Source organism: Panthera uncia, assembly GCF_023721935.1.
Source record: "Panthera uncia isolate 11264 chromosome B2 unlocalized genomic scaffold, Puncia_PCG_1.0 HiC_scaffold_24, whole genome shotgun sequence".
Taxonomy (NCBI): domain Eukaryota; kingdom Metazoa; phylum Chordata; class Mammalia; order Carnivora; family Felidae; genus Panthera; species Panthera uncia.
Window position 1 is genome coordinate 63567807 of NW_026057580.1, and position 9096 is coordinate 63576902.

Sequence of the window (9096 nt, forward strand, 5' to 3'; positions counted from 1 at the left end):
GTGTAGTCTTCCCTCCTCAGTGTGGACTGGACCTTGACATTCATTTCTGTAAACAAAATTCAGGGAAAGTGATGGGATGTCACTTCTGAGATTAAGTTGCAGAGACCATGGCTTCCCCCTTACTCACTTACTCACTCTGAGACAAGTCAGATGCCATGCTGTGGCCTGCCATGGAGAGGTCCATGGAGCAAGAAACTAAGGAAGGACTAAATCTTGCCAACAACCACATAAGTGAGTTTGGAAGCAGATCCTCTCCCAGATGAGCCTTCACATGAGACTGCATCCCCAGCCAGTGCTTTAATTGCAACCTTGTGAGAGAAACTGAGGCAAAGGCTTCTAGCTAAGCCATGTCCAGATTCCTGACCCAGAGAAACTTTGAGATAATAGATGTTTGTTGTTTTAGGTTGCTAAGTCTTCAGAGTTATGTGTTACAAAGCAATAGATAAGTAACAATTACACCAAGAAAGAAAGCACTTCTGTCAAATTGTGTCCTTCCTCCCTTTGACATCTTGTACTTTCACCCAACACTGCTTATACAGTAAAATTCTGTCTCTCCAGTCTTCTTGAGTAAAAAAGAAGCTGAAGGTTGGGACTAGAATGAGGCTACCTACAAATGTAGCAAGTTAAAGGACAATAATAATAATTAGCCATTAAATTCCTTTTAATTCTGAATATAATTTCATAACAATATCACATGGGATATTAACAAACCCTTGCAAAGTGTCTGTTATCTATAATTTTAACTGTTTGCTCAATCAGTCAGAAATTGACGATTTTCTTTCCTGCAGTTAGTCTGGGGCATCCCTAAGCTGAGGTAACCAAGGAATACCTCACCTTCTCCATCTGAAGAAGAGAAGCACATTCCCACCCCCCATCAACTATACGTATTAAAGTCAATCTCTCCTTCAGCAACTGTTTCCTGGTAGCCCCTTGAGGTTCCCACTTTGACTTCACCATTCACAGAAGCAAAGAAAATGTGACAAACTCCCAACTAACACCAGCAAAGAAAATTAAATCAATTAAGAGTTTGTAATTCAAATTGAATTACTTTTGGATTAAATACCATCATTTCTCTAATATAAACTCATTTATTTAGCTGAACCAAGGAGGAGATCTTATTATATCTAAATTCATAATACACTCCTTGCTTATCTTTGAAAAGTTAAGGAATTTCTCCAGAACACTGTACAAGGTTGCTCCGATCATCACAAAATAAATATAATACTAATCAAAACAGACAGCCCCTACAGACTACCGCCACTGGCTATTAGCTCTAAGGCACTACACAGTAGGTCTTCTTGAGCACAATAACTACAGTGATATTAGACTTTGAAAATTCAAGGAGGCAGTTCTGTACTACAGAAAACTTCCAAATGTAAAGACAAAAAAATGCATTAAAAAAACCTTGGAAAGCATTACTCCCTTGCCTCATGGCCTCACCATGAGGGGAACCAGTCCAATAGGGACAATCCAAAGGAGGAAAGCCTAGGAGAATTCCCCCACTTCCACCCCTTTGTTTTAATCTTTCCACAGCATTGGCCGACACAAAAATCAATACATACATCAACCTTTTATCATCAATAGGTCTTTCAACTAGGCTGCCATTCCGGAAATAGCCATAGATTCAAGGCCAAACTCTCTGCTGTGGCACCACTGAATGCCAAGTAGGAACACCTAAAATAGAATTTGGCCCTAACAACACTGATCCTCCCCACCATCATTGAAAATTTGTTTTATGGGAAGCAATAGAAAAACATGCCTTTCCTATAAACCACCTATAAACTACTCTTGACACATATCACTGTATATGTTTAAGGCATGTAGCATGATAGCTTGATTTATATATATTGTGAAATGAATACCACAATAGGTTCAGCTGACATCCATTTTCTCATTTAGGTACGATAAAAATAAAAGAAGAAAAGAAAAAAGCAAAAAAAAATTTCCTTGTGATGAGATCTCATAGGATTTACTCTCTTAAGAACTTTCCTATATATCACACAGCAGTGCTAACTATGGTCATCATGTTGTACATTACATCCCTAGTACTTATTTATATTATAAGTGGAAGTTTATAGCTTTTGACTATCTTCCTCCAACTCCTCCTCCCCCACAGCCTCTGTCTCTGGTAACCACAAGCCTGATCTCTTTTCTATGAGTTTGATTGTGGTTTGTTTGTTTGTTTGTTTGTTTCAGATTCCACATATAAGTAGGATCATACAGTACTTGACTTTCTCTGACTTATTTCAGCTAACATAATTGTGTATATGTACATACCACAACTTTGTCCAGTCATCCATCAATGGATCCTTAGATTGTTTCCATGTCTTGTCCATTGTAGACAAGGCTGCTATGAACATAAGGGTGCAGATATCTTTTCACATCAGTGTTTTTGTTTCCTTTGGATATATTCCCAGAAGTAGAATTTCTAGATCACATGGTAGTTCTATTTTTACTTTTTTGAGGATCCTCCATATTACATTCCATAGTGACTGTACCAATTTTACAACCCCACCAAGGGTGCACAAGAGGTTCCCTTTTCTTTACATCCACACCACCATTTGTTATCTTTTATCCTTTTAAATGACATTTTAACAGGCATGGAGTGATATCTCATTATGGTTTTAATTTCCATTTCCCTAATGACTAGTGATGTTGAATACCTTTCCATGTACCTATTGGCCCTTTACGTATCTTTTTTGGATAAATGTCTATTCAGGTCCTTTGCCTATTTTTTAATTGGATTATTTGGGGTTTTTTCTACTGAGTTGTATGAGTTCTTTATATATTTTGAATATTAACCTCTTATGGATATATTATTTGCATATATTTTTCCCATTCTGTAGACTGTCTTTTCACTTTGTTGATGGCTTCTTTTTCTGTGCAAAAGCCTTTTAATTTAATATAGTCCCACTTGTTTATTTTTTATTTTGTTGTTTGTGCTTTAGGCATCACATTCAAAAAATCATTACCAAGACCCATGTCAAGGAGTCTTATTCTTATGTTTTCTACTAGTTCATGGTTTGAAGTCTTACATTTAAGTCTTTAATCCATTTTGAGTTAATTCTTGTGAGTGGGGTAAGACATTGGTCTAATTTTACTCTTTAACATGTAAATATCCGATTATCCCAGCACTATTTATTGAAAAGATTATCCTTTCTCCATTGAGTATTCTTCACTCACTTGTCAAATATTAGCTGACTGTATATGCTTAGGTTTATTTCTGGATTCTCAACTCTGCTCCACTGGTCTATTTGTTTTCATGACAGTACCATACTGTTTTGATCATCATAGCTTTATGGTATAGCTTAAATCAAGACATGTGATGCCTCCTGCTTTGTTATTTCTCAGGATTTCTTTGGCTATTCATAGTCTCTTATGGTTCTATATTAATTTTGGGATTGTTTTTTTCTATTTCTATAAAAAATAACATTGAAATCTCAATAAGGACTGAACTGAATTTATAAATGGTCATTGGTAATACTGGCATTTTAACAATGTTATTTCTTCTAAACCATGAACACAGGATACCTTTCCTTTTATTTGTGTCTTCTGTGATTTCCTTCATCAGTGTCTTATAGTTTTCAGAGTAAAGATCTTTCACCTCCTTAGTTAAATTCATTCCTAAGTATTTTACCATTTTTGATGCTATTATAAGGGATTAATTTATCTTTTTCAGAAATTTCATTGTTACTGTATAAAAATGCCACTGATTTTTCTATGTTAATTTTGTTTCTTGCAACTTTACTGAATTCATTGATTAGATCTAAGAGTTTTTTGGTTGAATCTTTAGGATTTTCTATATATAAAATCATGGGATTTGCAAATAAGGCCAATTTTACTTCTTTTTCCTGACTGATTGCTTTAGCTGGGACTTCTAGTACTATGTTGAAAAGGTGCTGGAAACCAAGCTACCCAGTCTGAGTGGCAGGGCCCAGGCTGTGGACGGATTGGTGACTGCAGGGCAGTCCACTGACAGTGAAGCTTCTGGGACTCCCACTTTCAGGTAATTTGGCCTTAAAAGTACCTGGGGTATTGTCTGTTGGGGAATTGCCCTCGGCAGGCCCCCTGGGAAAAGAACCGTTAGGGAAGAAAATAAGCTTCCGCAAGAAATTGCGCGGCCTTACGTTTATCCCTTGCCATTCCCTATGGAGACTCCTCTACTTACAGGAAGGATAGCCTCATGCATTTGCCAGCAAAGGCGGCCAACGAAGGAGAGACATATGGATCCAAAAGCCCCACTCCGGTAACTAAGGAGTGTATCTATGGACACAGGTCACTCTGACCCCTAGGCCCACCTGGCGCCCAGGAGGCATTCCAGATGATGATTGAACCTAGTCGGTTAAAGTACAGAATGGTTCATTGGTTCGTGCATTGTTTCTCTGAGAATGTATAAGGCGTGGGTTTCTAAGGCTCTCTTGGCCCCCTCCTGGCACCTCGGACCCAGGCAAACACTTTTGTTCTTCAAAACCACGAATGGTTCAGGGAAGCAACTAAGAGGTCATGTCTCTGTAACTGTTCCACTTGAGGTGTTGAGAGATAAATGGCCTTTCGTGAAAACAGCAAATACTTTATAAATTATAGATAAACATAGGTACATAATAAAAACAATAAAATAAATTAATCAATAAGCAAAGGGCAGGAGGGAACATTATGACAAAACAATCATGTTATTCCTTATTGGGTGGTTATACAAAGGAACAATTTTAGAATTGGGAAATTTTAGAAAAACATAGATGATGTATGTTACAAGAAAATCACTAGCATATATAATGCCACGTTTACTGCAGTAAATCGGCCAGTTCAACACACTGCTGTTGTCTGTGTCCATTTTTATTTTTTGTTTTATTTTATTTTCACTTTTTCGCCGATGCCATTCATCCTTCAGGAACCCCTGGTTGCTGGAGCTGGTCTCTGGCAAAAAGGAGTGATGAGAGTGAGCATCCCTGTCTTATCCCTGATCTTAGAAAAAAGCTTTAAACTCTCACTATTCAATATGATGTTAGTCATGGACTTGTCATATATGGCCTTTGTTATGTTGAGATATGTTTCTTCTATGCCTAATATGTTAAGAATTTTTATCATGAATAGATGTTGAATTATGTCAAATGCTTTTTCTGCATCTATTGAGATGATCACATGATTCTTTTCTTTCATTCTATTAATATGATGTATCACATTAGTTGATCTACATATGTTAAACTATCCTTGCTTCGCAGGCATAAATCCCACTTGATCATGCTATATATGATGCTTTTAAGGTGCTGTGGCATTTTTTATTTTACTGAAAATTTTGCATTTATATTAATTAGGGATGTTGGCCTATAATTTTCTTTTCTAGTAGTGTCTTTTTTCTGGTTTTGGTATCAGGATAATACTGGCCTTTTTGTAAAATGAGTTTGAGAGTGCTTCAGTGTTTTAGAAAAGTGATGTTAATTTTTCTTTAAATGTTTGGTAAAATTGACCAATGAAACCATCTGGTTCTGAGCTTTTTCTTCATTGGGACTTTTTTTTTTTTTTTTTAATCTCCTTAGTGGTAATTGGTCTATTCGGATTTTTTATTTCTTCCTGAGTCAGGTCAGTCTTGTTGTATATTTCTAAGAATTCTCCCATTTCTTCTAGGTTGTAACATCAGGTTCTTCTATCAGTTGTAATGTTTCCTTTTCCATTTATAATTGTATTGATTTGATCCTCTCTTTTTTCCTTCTGGCTAAGGTTTTGTTAATTTTGTCTATCAACTCAAAAAACCAACACAGTTTGGTTACTCTTTTCTATTGTTTTCCTGTTCTCTATTTCTGCTCTAATTTTTATTATTTCCTTTCTTCTTCTGACTTTAGACTCAGTTTGTTCTTCTTTTTCTACTTCTTAAAGGTATGGAGTTAGGTTGTTTATTTGGAATCTTTCTTGCTTAATACAGGCATTTCCTACTATAAACTTCCCTCTTAGAACTGCTTTTGCTGCACCCCACAAGTTCTGGTATGTTATGTTGTATTTCTTTTTTTGTCTCAAGAAACTTTTAATTTCCCCTTTAATTTCTTCTTTGATCCATTGGTTATTTCCATGTGTTCATAAAATTTCCAGTTTTCCTCTTGTTACTGATTTCTAGTTCCATGCCATTGTGCTCAGAGAAAACATTTGATATGAATTCAATCTTCTTGAATTTGCTGAAACTTGTAACCCAACATGTGGCCTTTCCTAGAAAATGTTCCATTTGCACTTGAGAAAAATAGTGTATTTTGTTGTTGTTGGACAGAATGTTCTATATATGTCAGTAAGGTCATTTTGGTCTATAGCATTCTCAAATCCATCATTTCTTTATTGATTCTCTGTCTGGATGATCTACCGATTGTTGAGAGTGGATTATTAAAGCTCCCAACTATTACTGTATTACTTTTTATTTCTCCTTTCAGATATGCTAGGTTTTGCTCTATATATTTAGGTGCTTTCATGTTGGGTGCACAAATTGTCATACTTTCTTGATGTGTTGACCCCTTTATCATTATACAATGACCTTCTTTGTCTCTTTTTACCACTTTTAGTTTAAACTCTATTTTGTCTGAGATGAATACAGCTACCCTCCTTGTTTTGGTGACCATTTCCTTGAAATGTCTTTTTCCGTCTCTTCACTCTCAGTCACTGTGTGTCTTTAAGGCTAAAGGGAGCTCCTTGTGGGCAGCATATTTGGATCTTGTTTTTTTCTTATCCATTCAGCCTTTATATGTCTTTTAATTGGAGAGTTTAATCTGGGACACTTAAAGTAATTATTGATAGCTAAGGACTTACTATTGTAATTTTGTTAATTCTTTTCTAGTTGTTTTGTAGATCCACTGTTCCTTGTTTCTTATCCTATTGTCTTTTTTGTGTTTTAATGTCTTTTGATATCAGTTTGTTTGACTTCTTTATCGTGTTCCTTTGTGTAATTACTACAGAACTTCCCCTTGTGGTTACCATAAAGCTTACATATCTTAAACTTATAACACCCTATTTTAAAACTGATAGAAACCTGGAAACAACTTTGAGTACCCCTGCTACAACCTTCCTCCTGCTGCACCAGGGGAGTGGTTAAAGTAAACAAACAATGGCCAGGAATTACAAACCTTCAGCAGCTTGCCCTGTTTCACAAGGTGGAACGGGGTTGACTGGAAGACCTCCTTCTGGAATATGACCCCCCATCAGGTAATATTCGAGTGGCAACTGGAATGTCACCGGGAACAGCAAGACCAGGCTCTGGTGGTGGTCCCATAGGGACAGGAGGAATTCTGTCTTCTCAAATCAAAGTTGATGATTGTCCTGTAACACAACAAGGTTTGAGTGGAATGAAAACTGGAATGAAAGGTTCCCAGAGGCAAATTTTAGACAAATCTTATTATCTTGGATTTCTTCAAAGTAAAATAAATGAACTTACAATAGAAGTTAATAAACTTCAGAAAGAAATAGAAATGTACAATCAAGAGAATTCAGTGTATTTGTCATATGAAAAGAGAGCTGAGACTTTAGCTGTTGAAATCAAAGAGTTCAAAGACAACTAGCAAACTACAATAAGCTGATAGATAAACTTAGTACCAATGCTGAAATGGAAGAAGTAATGAATGATTACAACATGCTTAAAGCTCAAAATGAGCTATCCACACAACATATGGATATCATATTTACTGAAAGACAAGCGAAGGAAAAACAAACTAGAAGAGTAGAAGAAGCTGAATAGGAAAAGCAAGCAGCAGATGACATTATCAGAAACACATCTCCTGAAAAACAAGTCAGGTACATAGAAATGAAAACCACAAATGAGAAACTGTTGCAGGAATTAGATACACTTCAGCAACAGCTAGATTCACTGAACATAAAAAAAAGAGAGCTTGGAAGCTGAAATAGCACACCTCCAGGTTAAATAGGAGGCTGTACTGCTGCACAAAAAAACTTTATGAGTTGGGAGTCCCATCAAGACCAAATGATTGCTGAAGACAAAAGCATGGGATCTCCAATGAAAGAAAGAGAGAGATTACTCAAGCAAGTTAAAGAAGATAATCAGGAAATAGGCAGCAAGGAGCAACAGCTAATAGACATAAAAGAAAAAATAAAGCAATTTAATGAAGAAATTAGACAACTAGACATGGATTTAGAAGAATACCATGGTGAAATGAGTCAGAAGTATAAGGAACTAAAACAGGGAGAGGAAAATACGGACACTTTTATTGAGACTTTTGAGGAAACTAAGAATCAAGAACTGGAGCAGAAGGCACAGATAGAAGCCAACATTGTTACACTTTTGGAGCACAGTAGTAGAAATATAAACTGTATAAAACAGATATCCTCTATCACCAACCAAGAGCTGAAGATGATGTAGGATGATCTCAACTTTAAATCTACTGAAATGCAGAAATCACAAAGTACAACTAGAAATTTGACCTCAGATAGCCAATGTCTACAGTTGGATCTACAGAAAATGGAGCTTCTGCAAAGTAAGATGACTGAGGAACAGTATTCTCTGAAAAGCAAAATTAAGCAAATGACAGCTGATTTGAAAACATATAATGATTTTCCAGCATTAAAATCATCAGGTGAAGAAAAGAAAAAGAAATTACATCAGGAGAGAACAGTATTAACAACCCGTAGAAATGCCTTTAAGAAAATAACAGAAGCTAAATGTAAACTATGAGATGCTAAAAACACAACTGCAAGAAAATGAGACACATTCTAAGCTTACAAATTTAGACAGGAAGTGGCAACACCACGAGCAAAATAATTTTGGATGAAAAAATTCATAGCAACCAAGAGTCAAAAGAGTGATTACCAGTCAATTATGAAAAATGTGACCAAGCAGATTGCAGATTACAATAAAAACCTCGTGGATACTCTACATAGCATGAGCAGAAACTGAGTCTGAACCAACTGCAAGTCTCTGTAGCAGTGTCCTCCACTGCTAAACTTTGGACAAGCTGACTGAAAAAAAAAAAAAAATAGCTTACCCTTGAAGAGTTTTACCTAAAATATTTGAGTGCTATAATGTTTGTGACCTCTTTGAAGAGTGATATTTTAAATAATAGTTCAATAAAAAGTTTGCATACAAAATAAATAATAAATAAATAATAAATAAAA

General features: G+C 35.9%; 1 pseudogene; it reads left to right on the forward strand.

Moving 5' to 3' along the window:
- Positions 1 to 7078: 7078 nt before the first annotated feature.
- On the forward strand, positions 7079 to 8878 carry LOC125938740 (intraflagellar transport protein 74 homolog; annotated as a pseudogene).
- Positions 8879 to 9096: the final 218 nt, after the last annotated feature.